A 24,729-nucleotide genomic window follows, 5' to 3' on the forward strand; every position below is an offset into this window, starting at 1 on the left:
CATGCTTGTCAATGGGCATCGACTGAAAATCTACAAGAAACCCCTTTCAAGGCAGGAGTTCATTGAAACTGTGGAAAAATCAGTGCTAGTAATAGAGCAGGGTTCTGCCTCTGTTCCAGCCACACCTTGATAAAAAAAAAAGGAATAAAAAAATTCCTGGACAAAAACCTCTCTAAGGCGGCCAGGGCAGGCAATGAGGATGAAAACCTCAGGGAGGCGCCCCTGCTATCTCTCAGAAAATAAAGAATTTGAATAAAAAGATCCTTGGGTGAAAACCTCTCTGAGGCACCAAGGGCAGATAGTGGGAGTGAAAACCTCATGAAGGCGCCCCTGTTGTCTTTCAAAAAAAAAAAGAGAAAAATAAAAAGAGGAAAGAAAAAAGAAAAGGAAACAAGTCTCATCTCTGAAAAATTATTGCAGGTTGCAGGGAATGCAATGCAGATAAAGGAGGTCATGCAAAACAAGGACAAGGGTCCATACCAAGTTACCAGACATCCTCACAGGCACTCCCTCCATGGCCACTCACTTTTTCCAGGATTTGGACACATTCGGGTCAAGATTCAACCTCCTACAGGAAGTTTCAGGGCTTTCTATAGGAAGTTTTGCATTTCTACAGGAATTTGGAAACATCCTGTAGAACCTTTGGGCAGGCCAAAATCGATTCTCAAGAGGGATTCAAAGCTTGAAATCTATTGATAAGGCATGCAGCCACCCCTTCTTTCCCATCCATCACCTGTTTCATCTCTTTCCACCACCATTACCACAATCTGGACCTATTTCTTGCACTGTCATGCAAAAAATCATGATTTCCTCATATTGCAATTTTTTTCCTCAAGGGAAAAATCAAGTACATGAAGGCCTGCACATTCTACCTGTTAAAGCTTCATAAGACCCTTCAATCGTGAGTGCAACCCTGCTCGTTTCAGCATGTAGCCTAAGAGGAGAAGCAGCTACAGGATGTCCTACAGGAATCCTGTAGCAGCCGATCCGCCTAGAATACACACTATGGAGTCAATAGCAGTTGAAATCAGCACAGGAGGCATGTAACCATCTCTGCTTGAACATGAACACCTCCTTGACAGCTGAGAAAAGGAAGAGCTGTGCATGCAACGTTCACCACCAGTGGATCGAATTCTGAAGCCTGCATGCAGCATCAGCCAATGAACGAAGGAATTCCAGCACCTGTGCACAAAGCAGCAATGAGAAGAGCCATCGTTCCACGTCCGGAAACCTGCAGAGCACGTCCACGGCCACACAGGTAAGTGCCTAACCTTATTTCGTCAAATTGCATGAACTATACTACGAAACTTGCATGTCTGTGAATGGTGCGGGTTGAACAAATTCGATGGCCAGTCAACTGGCCACCCACAGTCAGTCGGATGGCCTCGTGGAATCCGAACGAGCTCGGTTACGCTCAAATCTGCCAAAGGGCCGTGAATTCAACATGTGGGAAGTGTCCAGTCGAGGAAAATCGGTCGATTTGAAGTGAAATCAACGGATGGGCGGTGATGACGGCGGGTAATGGCAGAGATAGAAAAATGGCAGTCAGAGACACGCCGGAGAATGATGACTGTGACGTTGGCCAACGGATCAGCCTGGACACCTCACCTCCGCGCCATGAATTGCGCCGTAATTCAGAATCCTTCGACCATAACACTCACATTAACCACTGGAATTTTCTATTGTAACCGGTTTTCATTAGCTATTGCGTCCTCCTCCTCTGCAGTTCGTTAGCCCGAGCTTCTCGGCCCGTTTCAAACTCCTCCTGCATCCCAAGCTTGCTCAGAAGCGCCGTGACGTCCTCCAGCAGCCGGCAAAGCTCTCTACAGGAAGGAGCTCTACAGGAAGCACAACATAGCCTCCCGGAGCAGAGAAACCCAGATCTTCTGCATCGGAATTGGAGTTTCGAAGAGAGGTAGGCTCGAAAAATGCCATACCCGTGCATGAAATTTCAAAAGGTGGTAAATTAAACTGTTTGGAGTAGGGAAAGTTAAAACAAGTCTACCTGTGGGTCAAGAATTGTCGTTTTCCTGGGTGATACATCGAGTTTTTTCCATTTGGTTCAGTGTTACATTCTCCTCCACGGTCCCCGTTAACGAATCCCTCCTGTAGAAATGATAAACCTCTGTAAGGACTGATCTATGCATAAAAAAAATGCGACTTGTATATCGTGGGTGTGAAAATTAAACTCTGCACTCTGTCTGTGAGAGCCTAATTTCATTTTGACAGTCAAGTTTTGGGGCAGCAGCAGCATTATAACCAGGGAATTGGTGAAAGGGGAGATACAAACATCTGAGAAACCCTGTCCTGAGAATCAAAGGAGGAAACCTTAAACAGAATTCCCTTTCTGATCAGAGCACAAGCCAAAACAGAGTATTTGAGTATTTTTCACCATGCCAGGAGGGTTTATCAGAAAGGAACCCTCGGATTCCAAGAAGTTGAGAGAAACTCCTGAGGTGGTAGACCTATTTACCCGTGCAAATTGGATGACCTTCTGTGACAGAATTCAAGGTCACGATGATGAAATAACAGAGGAGTTCCTAAGGTCCCTGCAGCCCAAATCCAAGATACTGGCCATTGTAAATTTCCGAGGATTGACCTTAAGACTCACCCCACAACTCATTAGTCGGGTCACTGACTTTCCATTGGGGATACCCTGGGATAAAGAGGAAAGGAAATTGGGCTAGAAGGCCAGAAAGGAATTTTTCCTACCAGAAGAACAGTTTTCAGAGGATAAAAATGGGGTCAGGAGAGCTAGCCTACATCCATTTTGGAGCGAAGTCAGCCTTCAGATTATGAAATACATTACCTGTGAGGGGCGATTCAGTATTGTTTATGGTTATCACTTCCGGTTGTTAATTGAGCTCAGGCATAAGATGGATTTACCCACAAAACAAAAGCTAAGCCTCCCCTACTTCCTCCTACAGTCATAGATTAAGTGTGGCATAAAACTGAAGGAAGGGACACCATACCAGCTGGCCCATCATGGGCTTATCAGGCTTCTAGTAGAAGATGCCCTCCATACTTATACTATCCCTCTCTCCTGGGAGATTTTTCACAATATGACCAAGGTTGATGATATCCGGATTCTGGCCAAGGAACTCACTTCATCCAGCAATGAGGAAAAGGAGCATGTTGAGGCAAAGAAGCAAACTAATGGAAAGGAAATTAAGGATAAGAAAACCCAGGACAGGCCCCCACAGAAAAAGCAAGAAGAGAAGCAAGGAAAAGGCCAAGCTACTGAGGCCAAAGCTGTAGGTGAAATAAAAGTGCAAATGCCAAGGGAGAAACAGTTGCAAATCAGGGCAGAAAGGACTGAAAAGGTCCAAGCAAGTGAGAGCACATCCAAGGAAACCACAACAAAATTGAAGAAGAAGACACCCCCAGCCAAGCCGGCCAAAACAGTGAAAACTGTTTCTACAGGAAGCCTGAAAACTGCCTCTACAGGAAGACAGAAAACAGTCAGCACAGGACTTTCTACAGGAAGTCTGAAGACAAAGCAACAGAGGGAAAAATCACCGGAAATTTTAGCTAGGGAGGCAACAGTTGTGCTGCCAACCCTAAGCACATCTCCCAAGCAGAAGGAAAAGTGAAAGAGGGAGCCTCCCCTGTATTTTAAGGCAAGAAGGAGTGTGAGGATTAAGACTGGCAGACCCCAGCCTCTGTCAAAAGAGCCAATCACAATTGTAGACACCCCTACCACACAGAAGGAGAGGTCCCCCTCCAAGGCATCCATCACTTATGAGCAGGGAAGCCCGAAGACATCCACCTGGAGGGAGAGAATCAAAATGTTGGCCACAAAGGCCTCTCTATAGGATGCTTAGATTAGTCTACAGGAAACCTTGGCTAGGTTGAAGGAGACCAAAGCAATGGAAGGTGAGGCAGCTAAATGACCCCAGGAGGAAGAAAAGGTGGAGAACATTGTGGAACCTAGCCCCCAGCCCATCTTGGGCTCCTACTATAACATCTTGGAGGCCGGAAAGATCATTCCTCAAAAATTCACAATACCACTTTTCCTTGCACTAGAAGAAGAGAGAGTGAGGACCCACACTTGGATGAAAATCGCTAATTCCAAGGGTGTGGCAGATATAGGTCCTCTGGAGGAACAACTCAAAGAGGCAAGGAGGGAATTGGCTCTAGTACGGCATGTGGAGAGCAGCCAATGGGTCAGGCTATAGGAAGAAAATGAGCTGCCTAGACAGCAGCTACAATTACAGGGACAGAGGAAGGAAGACATGCCTCATATCTTGGGAGAACAATAGCAACAGGGGGAGCCCACAACAACCAAAGATACCCCTGATGGACAGCAGAGAAAGGAAGGGATGTAGACTGAAATTGAGATACTGAATCGGCAGCTACAGGAAAAAGAATTGGAGACACAATCTCTGAAACAGCAGATACAAGAAAAGGAGGCCCAACTGGCCTGCATGGCCAGCTGGACAATGGAAGCTCTGTAGTGTAGGCAGCCTACCAAATCCTATGCCCTATACCTCAAGGATCAGTGATTACAGTTTTAGATCAATACCTTGGCTCAAAGGGGCATCACCCCATTCCAAAATTATCATCAGTTTGTAGCTCTCTATGGCAGTAGTTCATCTGAGGATAGGGCCAAATTATCAGAGTTCTACTTTCACAACTTTTCCCTTCCGGACATGAACGCATGGGATCCCAACACGGTGATAGGAGATGTCTAGCTTATGGCTATGGCCTCTTGGATGAGCCATGAGGAGAAGAGAGCAGCAGAAGTCCGCAGTATCATAGGCAGAGAGCTTAGTGAGCCTCTCATGATCAGAGCAGAGCCAGATGACCCATCAGTAGTGATAAGCGCCCACCAGCACTTGGCCAATAGTCCTCAGGATCTACCAGAATACATTGAGCAACAGGCTCAAGCCATTGCCCACTTTGAGGACATGGAGAGACTGTTGGGAGAAAACTGCATGCATGCCTGCACAAGGCAGTGGAACACACTGCCTCACAGCCTGAAGATAAAAGAATACCACTCACCCACCAGGATGAGGGAAGCCTTGGCAAGGGTACCCCTCTACAAAAAATTGATGTAGAACTTGCAGGTCAATTGGATTGGCTTGAAATTCAGTCCTCCTTTACTTTTGGGATTGCTAGAAGGAGTGAAGGAAGAGGAGGAAGGTAGACAATGGGAGGAAGTGGAAAGGAAGGCAGGATTCCACAACCGGGAAGAGGATATCATAGTAGAGGCTTGGGACGTGAGGGAGGCGATCAAAGCCATAAAGGATGATGAGCTGGACTAGTTGCTCAGAGGATGAGCAACCCATTTAGCAGGGGGGTGATGATGAGCCCCGAATTGGGTAACTTATTGGGCTCATTTTGCCTAATTATCCTTGTTCAATCCTCCATTTTTCATAGATTATGCATGTTTTTCTAGTATGTTTATGTTATTTGAACGAATAAGGGTGGTCACTCTACCTAGGAGGCTAATACATGGTCATTTCAGGTTTTTTGGACAAATTTTGGAGCAAAACCAAGCAATTATGGCCCAAGTGACAGCCAAGCTTGAGGTGAGGATTCATAGGGAGGTTGTCTATGGCATTAAATGGCCCTTCCTCGAAATCTCCACCCTCAACTCCGAGCTCAACAGGCCACCAAAACGAGTTCTAAAGGCAGCCAAGCAGCTTTGGGAAGAGTGACTGTCTACTAGCAGTTGGAACAGCCGAGTCCCTTGAATCTAGGAGGGCTGCTAGCCCCCTCGTATTGTATAAATAAGAAGGCCTCAGCCTTCGTAGTTTACTTTTGGAACTGTTGGTATTTGCACTATAGTGTTGTCCTTTCTTCAGCTCGTTTTTCTTAGCTACTGTTGTACACTTTCTTGTGATGATTATTTTTGAGTAATGAGAAGCAGTTTTACTTGGCATCAGATCTGAGTTCTTTATAGGAGCCTACAGCTCTTGGGGTTGGGCCCAACCCGAGTGCTAAGGCCTCCTTTATGTATTGTTATTTGTTCTTCATGCATTTGCAAAATTATTTCTGTTAAGTAGATTAAATCTTGTTGATTAACTAGGTCACTGTTAATGGTTAGAAGGAATTTTAATGCTCAGATTTAGTTGGTAGGTTATCAACAGGGAAAAAGCTTCAAAAAAGGGCCATCAAACATCACTGGTTTCACCTCTCCCTCAATGGGATCAGGAGCTGGAATCAGGGTGACCTTGCTACCCACAAAAACACTGATTTTGCTTTGCCATGCAATCACTAGTGTTTGATTTTGATGTGTAGAAGTTGGTTACAAGTTCAGTATTTTGCTTACTTAGTTGCATGAGTTAGTATACATGGTTTCATTGTAGTTCAACCTCTGTTCATTCTCTTTACTGACAGCTAAGATCAGCTTAGGCTAACGTAACTAGGTATTTGATTTATTTCAAGTTTTCATTGGTTCAATTGGACAAACGACTTGCAGAGCACCTGTACCAATTCTCTACCTGCCCATTCTCCATCAAACCCATCTTCTCCATCCCTCAGCTCACCTTCTAACCTTACGTTTTCCATTTGCTCACATAACCCTAGCTTTTGTGCATCATTAGTTTAGTCCTCCTTGAACAAATCCAGCCATCTACATCTGTCCTCAACTCCATCCACCAAGTCCTAGTCCACCTCCAACCCTTGTCCTACCTCCATACCCACTCCTTCATCTTTCTCCATCCATCCATCCTCCAAAATCCCATTTCTGAACATCCTGTAGAAAGTTACATAACATCCTGTAGAAAATCACAGACATCCTATAGAACCCCTGCAGACTTCCTGTAGAAGCTCACAAATGAGGTTTCTTGATATCCAAACTCTGTGAAACTCTCTGGAAGGGTATTAGGGACCACTTAGGCCCTCTCTGAACCTTCCCGACCTCATCTAAGCATTTCCTCTCACCAATTCACCTCTGCACAGTCAAAACAGTCAAATCGCATGCATGATAATTCTGACAACTTATTCAAAAATACAGAAAGATTTTTTTTTCAGATGTTACTGTAGAAGTAGCTTAGATACATGTATTTACCTTCCTAGAAGTCAATGGCATCTCTTTCAGTAGCTTGCATCGTCTTTCCTGCATCGGTAGGGATAGCTTGTAAAATTAGGGTTTGCTAGGGTTTACGTTTCCTTTTTGCTTTCTAGTTTCTTTCTGCAAGTAGATCAGCCTTCTTTCAGTTAGCTTTCGTCCATCAGTTAAAAAGCTTCTTCTCAAATCTCATAGAATTTGGCTTAAGCCCCTAGCGGACTTGTGCCAGCTGACCAAGTGATAGCTGCGGCAAGAGCTAGTACTTGTGCATATAGCACCGTCGCTTCCAAGTTTGTTATGAACTACCGGGTTGATAAAAGTAAAGAAGGGAGTCCCAGGAGTTGCAGCATTATTGCTGCAATACTGGAGCTCACCACCACCCTCGGTAAATAACCTTTTTGATTGCCTTACTATCAGCCTTTTGAACCTTGGTTGTGTTCTTACCATCACCTCCATTCGTTTGGCTGATCATACACTCCCACTTGATTGTTTACCGTTTTGAGGAACATCTACGATGAGTGATTCTAATTGCCTCCCTCTTCACACTGCCATGTTTTGAGAAGTTCCAAACTTACCTGGAACCAGTTGCTATCTGAAAATACCACTCATTCCTCAAAAACGAGTCTCTTTTAAACTCTTTTTAGACTCATTAAATATAAAAATATTGTCGAGCTATTGGTCTTCCTAGCTCGTTAAAGTAAGGGGAAGTGCCATCCCTCCTATACATTTTAATATTTTTGTACCTGAGGGATTATCAAACAAAAATATCGAGTGCTTGTCTTTTTCGGCTCGCTAAAATGATTGAAAAGTCACCCCTTTCATATTATTTTATACTTTTTCAGACTTAAGGGATTATGCTACGAAAAAGGACTGTTGGAGTTTCCTTTTCGTCCCTTTTTCAAACTCTCTAAACATGAAAAGGACTGAGTTATCTTTGTCGTTAAACTCTTTAAAACAATAGCGACAAACTTGTCCACCCAAACAAGAAGGAGTTTCACTGTCGTTAGGCTCGCTAAAACATACCGACAGGTTTGCCCGAAGGGAAAATTATAGACCAAGCATATGTTATCCTCCTCAAGCTTGAAAAAAATAAAGAGGCACTGGTCAGCAATGACTGGGGAAAAAGGGAAGAAAACTTGAAGAATTTTATTGGTAGCGGGTCGCTCTTGAACATGACACTTTCACTCCGTCACCATGATTGAGTCGGGTTGGGTTATTCCATTCACTGTTCATATCACCATTGGTCCTCCGTACCATCCATGGGGTTAATGCTACCAATCCATATCAGTGTCGCCAACATGTTCAAGAGAAGTCATTCAGAGAATTTACCATCCAGCTAACGCCTCATCCACTGCAATACTTTCACCTTTCATTTTTCATGGCCCCCACTCCTGAACCTTGTATCATCAAATCGTTTTCACCTCCAGAAAAATCATTTGCTTCGTTTTGTGTCGTAGATGTGGGATACATCAAGGCCCTCCTACAATGAGTCACTTCTTGTCAATGTCAGCTCATTATCCAAGAAGTTGACTTAGAAACAACCCTTTCAGTACTTTGAAGCTTGCATGCCTTAATGGCAAGTTTCTCACTTCCGGCGACAGGTTTACATCAATGGCCTTCGACCGAGAGATTTTGCGTGGTGTTTGACATCGACTCATATATTCACACCATGTGAATTGTACTGTAGTACCTTGAGGGTCATTATCATGATTCCTCTCATGCCTGTTAACAGCTTACATTATTGGCTAGTAATCAGGCGATGTCTTTCTATGTTCAACTTCAGAACATCTTTTCACATGGATCGACTTGTACATTGAGCGAAGATTGAACGAGTTTGAAGACCCCGAATCTAGTTTCATCCATCCGAGCTGCGATATATTCAGGAACATAAAGACATCAAATGTGCACAGAATCTACACAGATAGTCATCTAAACAAAAGAAGATGACTCTTCATAAGAAGAATCACTCTGTCCTATGTACATGAAAATGAATTTATAAAGCTGAGCATGGGAATGCCCGCCTCAACTAGATCATGAAAATAATATGATGATGATGTATTATGTTTTATCTTATACAGGTCACCTTCCAGTTCGAATACCTCGAATCCTCATGATAAAGCATTTCACCCGACATCAGAAGATTTATAACCTCATGCTTTAGGGGGCAACTGTTATAGACATATTTGGGCACTGTAACTCCAAACTCATATGTCCATAAACCAAAGGCTCTTTAGTCGCTAAAAGTGTTGTTTCATACCCTAAAGAATCATGGTCAACTGATTACATCATTTCCCAAAAGTTCCACCTAAAAAACCACTCAGAACTGGCCAAAACTGGACCATACTGACTGCTCCATGGTCAAGTTGCGATGCATACTAGCTGCCACACTAACCAAGTGCGATGCATACTGAAATGGCCTTCTGTAGGGTGCGATGAGCGAGAATAGACAAATGGCAGAGACAGTTTGCTAAGTGGAAGCTCATGGAATCTTCTAGAAACTTCTCCCAGGACACTTGCCTCTCTGAATTCGCCCAGGGATGAGTAAGAGATCAATGAAATCTCCAAGTGGAACCAAGAACTATCAGTGGAATGACACTAATCAAAAACCCAGAGCTGACTCACACCCTTGCAAGACATCTATAAATGGATTCCTCATTTAAGATATCTGGAGGCTGGAATTTTGTAATTTGTAAGGAAGTGTTGTTGGTTTATCTGTGAGAAGAGACATTGTATTGTTGGGTGATCTTGCTTTTCATGAGGTGAAGAGGGCTTCTATGCTGGGAGGATGATGCTGGATTAGACAGCTAGGTTGTAATCCTCTCTTCTACTATTAATAAAGTTCTTTGAGTTTTCCTCCATATAATCGTGTGTTTGTGAATCTTATTGTTTATGAATGCAATTGTATGGTCAATGTGTTTCTGATTATGCATTGTTTATGATGTTTTAGATAGAGATGTTTTGATGGTTTTCTGTTACTTTGACTCTACAGGTACTCTTTAAAGCGGGACAAGTAGTATAGGAGTGGCAAATTCTATCAATGGAAAGAGAAATCAAGAAAGGATCAAAGCAGAAGATCCAGGTTGGTCCTCTTGTCTTCCCTCTTATCTATTACACCTAAAGTAAATCTCGAATTGCTTTGATTGTTTGTTTCTAAGATAGCTACCCATCTTAGTGGGACTAGCAGTTCGAATCAACACTAGTTTTCCCGGAAACACCATCCAATTCGACTTTCTTTCAAACACATTCAGTGTTACATCTGTAATGAATTATTGAAAATCAATTTTTCAAGAGAGTTTTTTTTTTGTTACACAACCTAAACATTTTGCCACTGAATTATGTGTCTAGGATCATGTATGTACGTTTTTAATAAGGAGACATGGAACATGTTATGAACACGTATATGGCCAGTTAAAGCTAATTGATAAGATATTGGACCAACCCATGAAATAATATGGAAGGGGCCACAAAACCGGGGGGCTAGTTTAGAGAAACCATTCCACCTTAAGGTACTTCACCTGGGTTTCACTCTTAAATATACATGATCTCCTACTTGAAACTCTTGATATGATCTTCATTGATCAGCATAATTCTTTTGTCGATCTTGGGGAGATTTTAAATTGGATTGTACATTTTTCATTGTAGCTTCCATGTCCTTAAGCATGTCAAGCCCTAGCATTAGCTTATCCTTCAAGCTATTCCAATTAATCGACACTCTACACTTCCTTCCATACAACACTTCGAATGGACTCATTTTCAACGATGCATGGTAAGCATTGTTATAAGAAAATTCCAACAGGTGTATGTATTCCTGCCATTTTGTGGTTTGCTACATTCTAAGCATATCCTCCAACACTTGGTTTACTCACTCAGTTTCCCTGTCCGTCTTCGAATGGTAGGCAGTACTGAATTGCACCTAGGTTCCCAAGCTAGTGAACAGGGCCTTCCAAAAGGTGGAGGTAAACTTCACATCTCTATCTGAAATAACCATCTTGGGGATTCCATATACTCTAAAATTCATTTCATGAAGATGTAAACGATTTGTATGGCCTTATAAGTTGATTGGACCGGAATAAAATGAGAAACTTTTCTCAACTTGTCTACTACGACCATCATAGAGTCATTCTGTATTTTCTATTTTGGGAGTCCAGTAATAAAGTCTAAGGTGACAATCTCCCATTTCCATTTAGGAATGGGTAGAGGGTGAAGTAGGCTAGCTGGATGTTGATGTTTTTCTTTCACATGGTGGAATTCTAAACATTGTGCCAAGTACTGGGTTGTCTCTGTCTTCATAACCAATCAAAAATAATCCTTCCTTAATGTTGTGATTAATTTTTGGTATCTCGGGTGCACAGTATATGGGTTTCTGTGATATTCATCCAAAACAAACCACTTAACAACTTGTTAATTTGGTATGTAAATGTGATTATTGTACATCAACATTCCTTCACTATTAACATCATAGCCTAAATTCCTTTCAGAGTTGTCTCCTTGATTCATCTGTTGCCATAAAAATTGGTATTCTAGATCTTTTGGAGCAGCTTCTTTTATCTGATTTGAAAAATAAAATTTCATTATACTAAAATAAATCTCATAGATACAGTTCAGTCTTCGACTTAAAGCATCAACCATCCGATTTTCCTTGCCCTTCAGATTCTTAATGTTGAAGTCAAACTCACTTAAAAATGTTGTCCATCGTGCTTAATGGGTGTTCAAGTTTGGTTGATGAAAGAAGTTTGTTAGGCTACTATGATTTGTCATTAGAATAAACTTCTTTCCCAACAAATAATGTTGCCAAATTTTGAACGCATGAATTATTGCGGTAAGCTCTAAGTCATAGGCTAAGTAGTGTTGTTCATGTTCCTTTAACTTTCGTGACTCGTATGCCACCACACAGCCCTCCTGCATTAGTACACCCCCAATTCCAGTTTGGCATGCATTGGTACATACCAGGAACTCCTTGTTCAAATCTACTATCCTTAGAATTGGTGTTGTAGTTAGTAAATACCTTAAATGCTCAAAGCTTTGTTGGCAATCCTCAGTCCACTTAAATTCTTCCCCCTTTCTCTTCAAGGACGTAAGTGGGTAGACCACCTTATAAAATAATTTTATAAAGCGGTAGTAATACCCAGTCAATCCTATGAAAGAATGGATATCTGCCACATTCTTGGGAACAAGCCACTCCATTATTGATTTACTTTTCTCTTGGTCTAATTTTATGCCTTTTTGTGTGATAATATACCCCATATACTGTATCTCGTTCTTACAAAATTCACATTTATTGTATTTCACATGTAGTTGATGTTCTCTCAAGGTCTGCAACACAATTTGTAAGTTCTTGTGATGTTCTTCCAAAATTTTAGAATAAATTAAAATGTCATCGATAAAAATAAATACAAATTTGTCAAGATATGAATGAAATATCCCATTCATGAGACTCATGAATGTGGCGATGGAATTAGTCAACGCGAAGGGCAGAACTACAACCTTGTAATGCCCATAGTGGGTATTGAATGCAATCTTACATATATCCTCCTCCTTTATTCTGATCTGATGGTACCTTGATCTTAGATCAATTTTCGAGAATACATTAGCACCCTTGACTTGATCAAATAGATCATCAATTCTGGATAGTGGATATTTATTTTTGACAGTCAATTTGTTTCATTGTCGATAATCAATGCACAGTTTTAGGGTGCCATCATTCGTTTTAACAATCAACACCAGAGCTCCCCATGGGGATACGCTAGGGCATATATAGTTTTTATCTAACAATTATTGTAGCTGAATTTTCAGTTTGGTGAGATCTGGTATACTCATCCTATAGGGTGCTTTGATACTGGGGAAACCCCTAGAACTAACTCATTAGTGTAATATATATCCCTTTTCTGTGGAAGCCCTGGTATCTCTTCGGGAAATACATCTGCAAACTCTTGGATTATCAGAAAATCTGTTAGTTAAGCTTTTACGACGTTATTTTTAGCATAGCCCACTTGCACCGCATAAATACGACAACCCTTCCGCAAACATTTCCCCAACTGAGAGGTAGTAATTGGCCTCAATTTCACAGGTCTCTTAATTCCTTGAACTTCACACCTAATACCTGCCTCATTCAAATAAATAATAGTCTTTTCTTTACAATTTACCAAAGAACGATGAGCCTACAACCAATCCATTCCTATTAGAAAATCATAAGATCCCAAAGGTAAGACATTCAAGTTCACTTTAATGGTTTGGTTTGCTAATTCGATAGAGAAGTCTTCTAATTTAGCCCCCACTCACCTATTGGCTCCTATGGCTAGCTAAACTAGCCAAGGGCTTTTAAATTTCTGGGTTTGTAATTGACAAAATTATACTTTTATAGGACTTATGTAACTTAAGTTAGTGCTAGGATCTATCAAAATTGAAACAATATGTTTAAACATTTTAACTTCCATTTTGATAATGCTGGGTTGATAATTTGCCTGACAATCTTCCAAAGCTACATTAATTTTCGGTATGCTTATCACCAATTCACCCATTGTTGAAGCCTCCAGTATGTTATTTATTGGTTCCATTCTCCCACGGTGACAACAATTCTTAATGTAGTTTGATTCTCCACAACCTCAGCATTGCAGGGGTTGTTTCTATCCTTGATTACCCTCAAACTTAGTACATCTCTCCACTAATCTAGCTTCATTTCGAGGTTGAAATTTTAGCTGGTTTTACTCCATGTTTCTCCCTTGCTACCCCTGTATTCCTAGGATTAACTATTATGTTATTTCTACTATTCCGTGCAACTTTTTGTCCATTCTTGTCAAGCCAACTTTTACTATTATCCTTTTTCTGCATCTGCTGATAGCATATTCACACTTTTCTTATAGCGTCATCCATGGTTTTGGGATAGTCATCTCAAGTAGTTCCTTCATATGCATCGACAAGATGCTAATAAACCTTTGTACTTTATCTTTCTTCTCTCGTATATACAGTACATATCGTAGCAAGGAGGTAAACTTGGCCACATATTCATCCATAGTCAACTGACCTAACTTTAGCTCATGGAATTCTTTAGCCTTATCATCATAAAACTGTTATGTTAGATATTTATTCCTAAAATGTCTCTAGAATTCTTCCCAAGTAATTGATTTCTCATCAACAACATGCACCACTTTTACTTCTTCCCACCACAAGGTAGCCTTTCCTTACAACTGGTAAATGGCTAGCCAAGCTTTTAAGTTTTCATCATACTCATAGATTTGAAAGTACTTGGTCATATTTATTAACCAAGACTTTGTTGTTTCCTCAACTTCACCATCATAACTTGGGGCTTAATCTTCTTGAATTCACCTTACAATTCAACATTTCGTTTCATGTCCTTTTTGCATTTGTCACTATCTAATGTGTCTCTAGACTCCTTTTCTTTTGTTTTCTGATTCCCTTTTGACTCCCGTGTTCTACTTTCTTCTGGTATGATATCCTCTCTCCTTTTGCGAGACTCTACCCAATTACCATTGTCAGAAATAGGTTTAGAATTCTAATGATTTTGTCTCTTTGTTAATCTCTTCATAATGCGCTCTTGTTCACATATTAAACATTCATTTCTAGTCTGAAGGGTTTCCATTTCCAAGTGGAGTTTCTCTATTGTTTCCATCATTACGGCAGTCCTGTTACAATATTCATTCTCCAGTTGAATCCATAGCTTAGGATTAGTCCCTTCTTAAGGCATGGATTTAGGCTCAGTAATGGGTCTTGCTAAGGGTGTAAAAGTGGGTCCCCTTCTTCTCCTTATAGCGTTCTCTCTTTCTCTGTGAACACACAACACAATTTTTTCTACACCCAGTAAGGTCCTTAGTGTAGAACCTAAGCTCTGATAACACCTGTAATATTCCCCCATAATTTTTCTTTTATATATATATATATATAAACACCAAGGTATGCAGAAATACAAGGTTAACTTTCTATCAACACCTAACTAAGCACATTATTAAGTTTATGCGATATTCATTATTCCAATTTCGAAATATGAACATTGTTAAAATTTATTACACTTATGAGTTAGCCATGTAGATTAACTACGGGTTACCCAACCAAGACCCTATGAACCCTCGATAAATTTTATTCCACATGGTCGCTCCTACCTCGAGATTGATGTTTCATCCATGGTGTAGACTTGCTTTGGGATCACCACCAGATAAATGGCAAGTGGAACTTGGGGCTGGATCGACGGTGGAGATTCCGGGGAAGGAGTTAGAGGGTAACTACCCTCCACACACATGCGTTCTGCTGCCTCATTGTGCATGTTCCTTGCTTCAAACCTTTGCTCTACAACTCGTTCAATGTTTACAGCTTTCTTCTGACCTCCATGATTCAGCTACCCTCTGATTGGTGTCATGGTGCACACAGACTTGTTTTTTGGCTAGGATTTTCACCAGTGAGGTATTGTTTGACATACTAACCTCAAATTTTCACCCTACTTGATTTCATTGTGATGACAATTTGATGTTGGGGTTTATGTTACAAGAATGGATACTTGTGGTTGATCCCATTCCAAAGTTCTTCTGTCTATCTCGCTTGAATATTCCCTTAATTACATTGCTCAAGTAAACAATTATTTCAGTTGCGTGTGTGTTTTTTTTTAATTTATAAGGGGCTTACCCACAAAGGTTCCCAAGTCTTTTAATTTATCCTTGTTTATTATAGGAGAGCTTTATTCGCAAGCTTCAGTAGGTCATATGGGAAATATGCCACATTACTTACTGGAGTTCTGACCCTTAGCTAGATGACCTCAAGCTATGGTTGTAATACATCAGGGTGAAAAAGACCCGCTTCCTTAAGTCAAGGGTGTCCGATGTTCTTTTCTTTGCATTTATCCATCAACCCAGAAAGGGTTTTATTCCAGGTTTTATGGAGTTTCCAATCCATGGGATTATCCTTCAACCCGAAAGGGTTTCTTTTTCTATGTTTATAGGGTTTTTCAGTCAATGGCCGTAGCCAATGGTAACTGTGCATTCTTCAATAGAGCTCTCAGCCCAGGTTGACCGCAAGAGAGAAGATGAGGTTTTCCTTGTTTTGAACTCGAGGGTCACTCGAGTCAAGTCATGGACATATTACTTTTTATTTATGTCTTGAATGTTCATATGTTTTGTTCCTTTCAAGTTGTTGGTTTATACTTCTGCTACATTAAACAGGTTATACTGTATTTTCTGAAATTTATTTATATTGGAATTTTTACTTAAATGTTTTGCTTAAACTTGTTGGAAATGTGTATATGTGTTTGCTATACTAGAACTATATATATATATATATATATATGTTATTGTTGGACACCTAATCCTCTAAGGGTTGGTGTGGAAGCTAAACAACCAAAAGGAGTCCAAGAGACCACTCGGAATATGAATCCAAGGGTCACACCATGTACTATAAATGTATATCATTTGTTAATAATAAGTGTACTCTCTTGTTTACCTTTCCTACTTTGTTGCTAACCATGTGTGTGTCTAACATGGTATCAGAGCAAGCGATCTCCTACCCTGCTCAAGTATGAGCCACTTGTTTATGTGAGATTTTTTTTCTGTGGCCTTTCTATACATGTCAGTCATATACCTCCATTCTAGACTGCCATCAATTCTGCATTTCATAAATGTTTTCCTAGCCAAATTCTAGCTGCAATCTCTGTGTGGTAGTTTTATATTGATTTTGTGGCATCTCTCATGTCACTTCTGCCATTTTCTGCTACTTGTTAGAACTTGAGCGTTTTATTCCTCATTGAGAGACAGGGAACTAAGCATTATTGGTTAGAGTTGCATGGTCCAAGAGAGAAACGCACATGAGCTTATCTATATTTGCGCACTCCTAAAGAAGCATACACCTCCTTATCGAATTGAAGAGGTGGAGAACGGAGCCCCTACACTAGACTTAGGTCACCGTTGTCCAGAAGTTGATATAAGACTTCTCGTATTGTTTTGCCCTTAATGAACTGTGATATGGCTTGCTAAATATGGAATATCAACTATAATCTGCTACAGGAATAAGATATATTGCTTTTATGGATGCACAGCCAGTAGGTTTCTTGGATGAATTACTGCTTTGCATACCTACCACTGCATACCTACCACTGAATCCCACTAAATAATCACATGCGTTGCTTGGAGTTAGTACCATAGTATTATTAACCATTTCCATACCACCTACACTGCCTAAAAGTGTTTCCTACACTGCCATCCACGTTGGCCTGACATATATAACATTGTCCTATTAATTTATACATTATTATTGTGTCATATCACCTCCCTCTGTCACGCTAAATGCTCCATATCTCTATTGTTACGTTATTTATATAACACTCCCTCCCTTGTCAGTTGCATTGGCCTAGTGCATAGAATCGTTGGGCGGAAACGTGGTAAATGAGACGTTCCATCTAACAAACCACTTAGGTTGGTTACACAGATGATTCTTGGTTGGTCATAAAATAAAGGATGCACCCTCGAGGCTAAGATTCAGTTGGCTTCCCCCCACTCGGCAACCAGTATGCATTCCATCCCAACAAACAACAAATTGAACAACCATAACCCCGATGTGCAACCTTCTTCTTGGTCTTAAAAATCTTCATAGCGTGTTGGATTAAGCTCACACAATCAGGAAACCTCTTCCCAAGCTTCGCACCGACTGCAGTGCAAACCAGACACTCGAAAACGCCACAATTGCAATTCCATTCATAGAATTGCCTCAGCTCTTGGTCCTCCTCAAAAGGCTTCATAAAAAAAAAACTCTAGGCATCAGCTTCCTTCTTTATAGCACCGCCACTTGGCACAGAGGCCGACCCCTCGTCAAAAAGTCTTTGAAAGCCCTTACAGCCTTATGTTGCAGATTGATATTTGCGACATGCAGCTGCTCCCCTTCAGTCAAGGGTTCTACCAATTTTCTGTTTGATGAATGTTCCCAACAATCCGTAGATTGAGAAAGATTGTTGGTGTCCCAATCCGACGCAGCAATCCAATTTTTATTAGCATTTTCAGTCTCCTCGAGTTTTCCAGGATCACTTTTCTTAGCAATGATAGCTCTTTGCAACAAGCAGTAGCCATCTGTAGGAATCTAATCAGAAATGATGTTATTGTCGAAACGCCTGAATAGCACATATGGATTTAACTGGCAGCCTACCACCGAAATATCAGAAGGAAGGTGCAGTCTAAACATGCTCAACATCGTTTCAGGTCTCCGGTATGCAGTCAACAAATTGGTGAATTGAAATGATATTGCCAGTAATAGTAGTAGTATTATAGATTTTGGTACTCCACTTTTCTTTTTAGATATCAAAGGGGTAAGCATAGGAGCCACGAGGCCAATCCGCCAGCAGACACTAGTTACTCACAGCTCTTTATTCTTTGCCTCCATTACAACTAGTCGTGGAGAGGTTACCAAAAGGAGGGAAAAATGCACTTCTGTTATGTCTTTTATTTTCGATATGTTCCAGATGGGGTACGCATGTAATAACTTGCTCTAATGGTCACACTGTCCATACATACATTATCTATTCTATTAGCGCAATGAAGGCTCACATATTACTGTCATCTGTTATCTTTGAGACCTGGGCCATTTATTTTCACCGGAAATGCGTATGGCCAATGCATACCCAATTGGCTAGTACCTTCATTCCTATGAGTATTGTTGTTGCATTTGGAGTTTACCCTGTTCGTGCATGATATGTGCATTGATAACTCCTATCTCATTTCAATCGTAATGGTGAGTTGGTTAAAATTATGACTTTCTGCATTGAATATGTGCTGAAATGTGGTGGTGTGCTATGCGTTTGAAGGTGAAGAAGGTGTGTTGGTTTATATGCTGCATTATTTTTATGCATTGGTGAATGGAGCATATGTTTTGAAGGTCATGGTATGTATATGTTGGAGAGTGCGTAATTCATGGTATGCTTTGCAAGTAGTATGTGGTATGGTGGCTCTTCTCTTTGCATTGATAGCTTGACTCGTATGACAAATGACAAATTATATGCACATTGAGTTATTTTTTAAGGTTGTGTGGTATATATATGCTGATGTTTTCTCTGCTTTGAATTATATACCTTGAACTGTAAGTTGCGCTCTTTCCAAAGTTGAAATTTTCTTGGTCAATGGTAATGTTGACTTGCTCAAGGTTCCAAATTTCCAGCGATAAAGAAAATATTCTTGACATAGTATTGTGAGTGGGTGCTGCTTCTTCATTTGTTCATAGTTATGATCAATTTTTAAAAGGTGTAATTTTGACAATGGAGAATATGGCTCAAATTACTGAAGTATTAGAATTCTTGAAAACTTTGATGCATTCTACTGATCATGGTACAATGAAAATCAGCAACACTCTCTGTGCTACTAAAACCTATCTGCAGTATATAGAAGAAAAGGTATAATTTTCAGAGCTTGAATCTCAACTACAGCGAGCAGAATTACAACAATGAGGTCATCATTCTGAACATGTTTCTATTTAGAACAATGAAACAGACTCCCATAAACAACAAGACAATAATGTTACAATTGATTCAGATCCAGTGCCCAATAAAGCAGCAGTTGTACATGTAGATGCAAAAATTCAGTCTGCACTTCCCAAGTTGGTCATCAGACCTTGGGAAGAGCTTGTCCACAACAAGCACAGAACTGGTCTTGGATATGACAAGGACGTGTCCTTTCATATTCCAGACTACTCCAAACCAATCCAATTTCAAAGTGCTGGATTTCTTCAGGACGGTTCATCTTCACCTGCTCCTCATGACAGTTCACCTCCAGTTGTTCTAGATTCTGCCCCTCTTCCACAACAACAGCAACAACAACAGATTGTGAAATGCCAACACTATGACCGAGTTGGCCATATGAAAGATCACTATTTTGATCTTCATCCATGTAAGCATTTTCATAAAACCAGTCATTCTTCAAACAGATGCTTCAAAAACAAACCTCCTGCAAGAACAAAGATTCATCTTGGATGGATTGCTTCTTGGCAATGGCCATCGACAACCAAGAAGATATTCCAGTCACATGTCAGAACTTGTTCTAGAGTATTGAACAGTCTCGTAGTTGAGTTTTCTCCATCATCTCACCTTGTATCTGACAGGGGGGGAATGATGTTCATCTACAAGCGTCAAAGCCACATCAAGTGAGCCTGAGCCACAACCTACCATACCAGATTCATATTTGTAGCCAGAGACAAATATTCCCCTGAGCATGCCTTCAGTCGATGATACCTCTTCAAATAATTAGGGACACTTCCTCTAGCAGAAGACTTCAGCTTCTTGCTAGTTTTGGAAGAGTTCCAGGAATTTCATTAAGCATTCCAGAGTTGTTGGTCATCCTTAAAACATCATAGGTTGAGACTTTCCTTTTGAGTTTGAAGTTCTCCCTTTTATGCGGGGTGAGACCTCCCTTTCATGGTGGAAGGTTTCCCTCTTCAAAACATCAGAAGCACTTCCTCTAGCATAAGACTTGAGATTCATGCCAGACTTGGAAGAGTTCTAGGAACTTCACTAAGCGTTTCAGTGTTGGTGGTCATCCTTAAACCACCACCCTTTATACCAACATTTCAGAGAGCACATTCAGCCAAGTGCTACCATGCATTTTTGCACGTTTTGTATTACAACTCTCTTCTTGGACTCATACATAACCCTTCGGATTTGGGGGGGGGGGGAATGTTGAACACCTAATCCTCTAAGGGTTGGTTTGGAAGCTGAACAACCAAAAGGAGTCCAAGAGACCACATGGAATATGAATCCAAGGGTCACACCATGTACTATAAATGTATATCATTTGTTAATAATAAATGTACTCTCCTATTTATATTTCCTACTTTGTTGTTTCCCATGTGTGTGTCTAGCAGTTATAATGTAATCTTTGATTACTTGACACTTCAGTTCATAAAAAAATATTATTGTTATTATTCTCACCTGCATGCTAGACACAAATACTCGGTCTTATAATAAAACTTTGCTTTCTTATTGCTATAGCAGCAGTATAGTGAGGGTTCTGCCTAATAGACAAAGTCGATAGGACTAAGGGACTATTCCTCAGTGTCATCAAATGGCCTGGCCAGGGAACTAACCCTACATCCTCGGTTACTCTATTGTTACATAACAACTTTTATTTATTTCCTATACTGTAAATAGACTCCCACAAAGCCGGGTTCATAGGTATTTCCGCTATATCCCTTTAGGCAGCTTCAAAACCCCATATTAGGTTTGACTTAGAAGGGTTACTGTTGCCTTGACCTGTAACACATTTTTCGAATGTTTCTAGAACATGCTTGTTTTGAATACAACTTCATAATTATGCATTATAAATTTGTGGGTGTCCCTAAGTATAGTACTTACTGTATTTACACCTAGTAATAATTACCATTACTATTTTCAATTTGTATTCTGATCAAACACATTCCTTTCCAAGGTTGTACATGACCTTTTCTTCTGAACAACGATACCCACAAAACCACTAAGACATTACTTTCCATTTTTTTTAAATAAAAGAAAACACAACCTACAAGAACTAGAATCAAACCTGGTGCTCCCCTCGAGCCAATTTATTGCTCAAAACAATGAACCAGCTTGTCTCTTGACCACCTGGTCCCAACCAGCTTCGACCATTGACAATTACTGAGTTCCACTGGCCATCCAACTCGAGAAATCGTATTTGGTTTGCTCATTATTCACGTCCTCTCAGACTCTGCAAAAACCAAAACATATTTTTCCTCTGTCTTCCTTAGGTTCCCTGTACCCTCTTGGACTCCCAGGATTAATTTTCCCCAGAGAGAAATCGGGCAGCTAACTGCCAGCCCTTAACTGACTTAATTATTTTTGAATATGGAATCTTGTCTCGCATCCTTCCTTTCATAGCCTTGTCGTTGACCCCTTCTTAAAACTTTTTTCTAGAAATATATGTATTTATTTATATACAAAACATTCATATTTTTTCAATAATTCTTTTATTGCAATAAAACAAAGTAATCCTAAAAATCACCCTAGCAACTCAGGGGTGTCACAATATATATTTTGTTTTTCAAGTTGTCTGTGATTCCCCATGCTTGACATGTGGCTTGAAGAACTGCAACTCATGGGCATCTAATCCATCAAAGTCACCCGGGATTGCACCTGGCTTAGGCCACACCAGCGTTTAGCTTACTAATGAAAATTCAAAAAGCCCTATTTGAAAATAAATTATATTTACACGAAAATGCAACAATAACTTTCATATATATATATAGATATATAGATATATAGTTTGTCAAGTTGTCAGTGATCCTCCACGCTTGACCTACGGCTTGAGAAGCCATGACCTAGGGGCATCTAATCCGTCAAAGTCACCCAGGATCGCACCCTGCCTAGGCCACACCAGCCCTTAGATGACTAGATTTTTAATCATGTCTCCTTCCCCTAGCACAGGGCACAACCACCCCGCCTGAGGTTTGATCCTGGGTCGTCTTGCTAACGAGGCCCATCCTCAACCAGCTGTGCTAGTAGGAATTGACATATTAGTGTGTATACTAGTATAAATATTCTAAAATATTGAATGGAGATTAAATATCTACCATTTATTTAATAGTTATTGATAATTAAATAAAAATTCAAAAAACTCTATTTCAAAATAAATTATATTTACACAAAAATGCAATAATAACTTTAATATATATATATATATATATATATATATATATTTCAAGTTGTTTGTGATCTTCTAGGTTTGACTTGTGGCTTGAGTAGCCGTGACACAGGGCCATCTAATCCATCAAAGTCATTCGGGATCGCACCCGGCCTAGGCCACACCATCCCTTAGCTGACTAGATTTTTTTATAGATTCTTTAATTGTCGAAGGCTTTTTATTTCAACTTAAGGTGAATGAGGATGTGTTGATTTTTTATCATGTCCCCTCCCCCTAGCACATGGCACAACAACCCTTCATGAGGTTTGATCTAGGGTCATCTCGCTGACAAGGCCTGTCTTCAATGGGTTGTGCTAGTAAGACTTGACACACACACACACATAATTTTAGTTATCTTTTAACAAAATAAATTATTTATGTATTTAATAATATTAAATTTAAATTTAATTCTTCATCATGTATTTTCCGAACTTATTTTTGTGAAAAAATAAACTGCCATACCATACTTATTCGAAATATAACACTTTTACAAATTTTCATTAAAATAAAATAAATTTCCACATAGATAGATATTTTCTAAACTAAATTAAAACAGAAGTATATAAAAGTTATAAACCTTTTTGAACCATGGATTTGAATTGGAACAAAAAGCTATACACATAGTGTACATGTGATAGTGGTGAACATTTTTCTTGAAAGTCAACGAAGCTATGTATATGGTGTAAAAATCCATTTCCTTTCATCTACAAAATGGGGAGATTGATTCTGCAAAGAAAGATGAGGCAAAGGTGCAATTAAACTTATTGGGAATATAGTCAGGCATGAAACCTCAATTTTCATTATCAAATCTTTAGATCTAAATGCTTAATAACAAAGGCAAGGGCTCACGAACATTTATCGTTACCAAATTCTTTTATTTCATTCCTAGTAACACTCGAGCCAACTCTCGGTATTTGTATGGTGATAGAGAGTTCTAGTGATATTTCGTGGAATACAAAGGGACTTTAGTGCATCTTCCTTGTCGCATGCATATAACAAGAACCTGATAATAAAGGCAGAGGAGAAAACAATAGTCACCAGTGCCCAAGCGAAAACAAACTTCATGTGGAAAAAAATCCACAGAATAAAAGTTCAGAAATATCCCGCAATAAGGGATAAGGTAAAACATAGTATTTACATAGTAAAATAGGAAATAAAAACTCTGGAATGTGGCTCACAGCAAAAATAATTTGATTTGCTTTATGACTCTAAAACCAAGATTTTTACAGAGCTTTTCAACTCTCTATTTTTACACAGTGAAAATTGGTTTTTCACACAGCAAGATAATTTTTTCATTCCCATCTATTTTCTCTCCACTATACTTTCTCTAGACACATTTAACCATACATATTACAAAACTAAATCAAGACAAATATTGAAACACAGCATGGGCCCACATACACCAAAAATAAAAAATCTAAACTCTCATAGGTTGCAGTACTTACTCCAGTTAAGAAATAAAATCCTGGGACTTATGGTTCACCAACTCCAGATGGATATTTACAAACATTTGGATGCTTGATGTAATGTAGGGATGGGGATTTTTTACTCTCTTCAGAATTTCATTGACGAGCAAAATAGTTGAGCCTAAGGGGATTTTGTACTCTCTTTAGAATTTCATTTACCAATAGTTGAGTTAAATACTCTTCACTCGGTTCATTGTAAGAAAAAGTTGAGCCCAATACAAAGGAGATATAGTTGAGCTAGGGCTCATAAAATAGTTGAGCCTGAGGAGATTTTGTACTCTCTTTAGAATTTCATTTACTAATAGTTGAGTGAAATACCCTTCACTGGGTTCATTGTAATAATAAAGGTTCAAAACTTTTGAACCTTTATCCCCTCAAGACAAATTTGTTGGAAATTCAGAAGAGACAAACTACAAATTTCACACACAAAATTGTTGGGTTGTGTTATATCCATGCCGATTGCACAGCGGGGGGGTCATAGGGGGGCAGGCAGCCCCCCTTGTCCAGGGGGTATGAGGGGGGTCGGTAGCCCCCCTCTACGGGGTCTGGGGCAGTGCCCCGGGGAAATTTTTTTTGGGACCCTATATTAGGTGGGCGGAAC

Source organism: Pinus tabuliformis, chromosome 4_1 (assembly GCF_031772625.1).
Source record: "Pinus tabuliformis cultivar Carrire ecotype Pingquan chromosome 4_1, CPIR1, whole genome shotgun sequence".
Taxonomy (NCBI): domain Eukaryota; kingdom Viridiplantae; phylum Streptophyta; class Pinopsida; order Pinales; family Pinaceae; genus Pinus; species Pinus tabuliformis.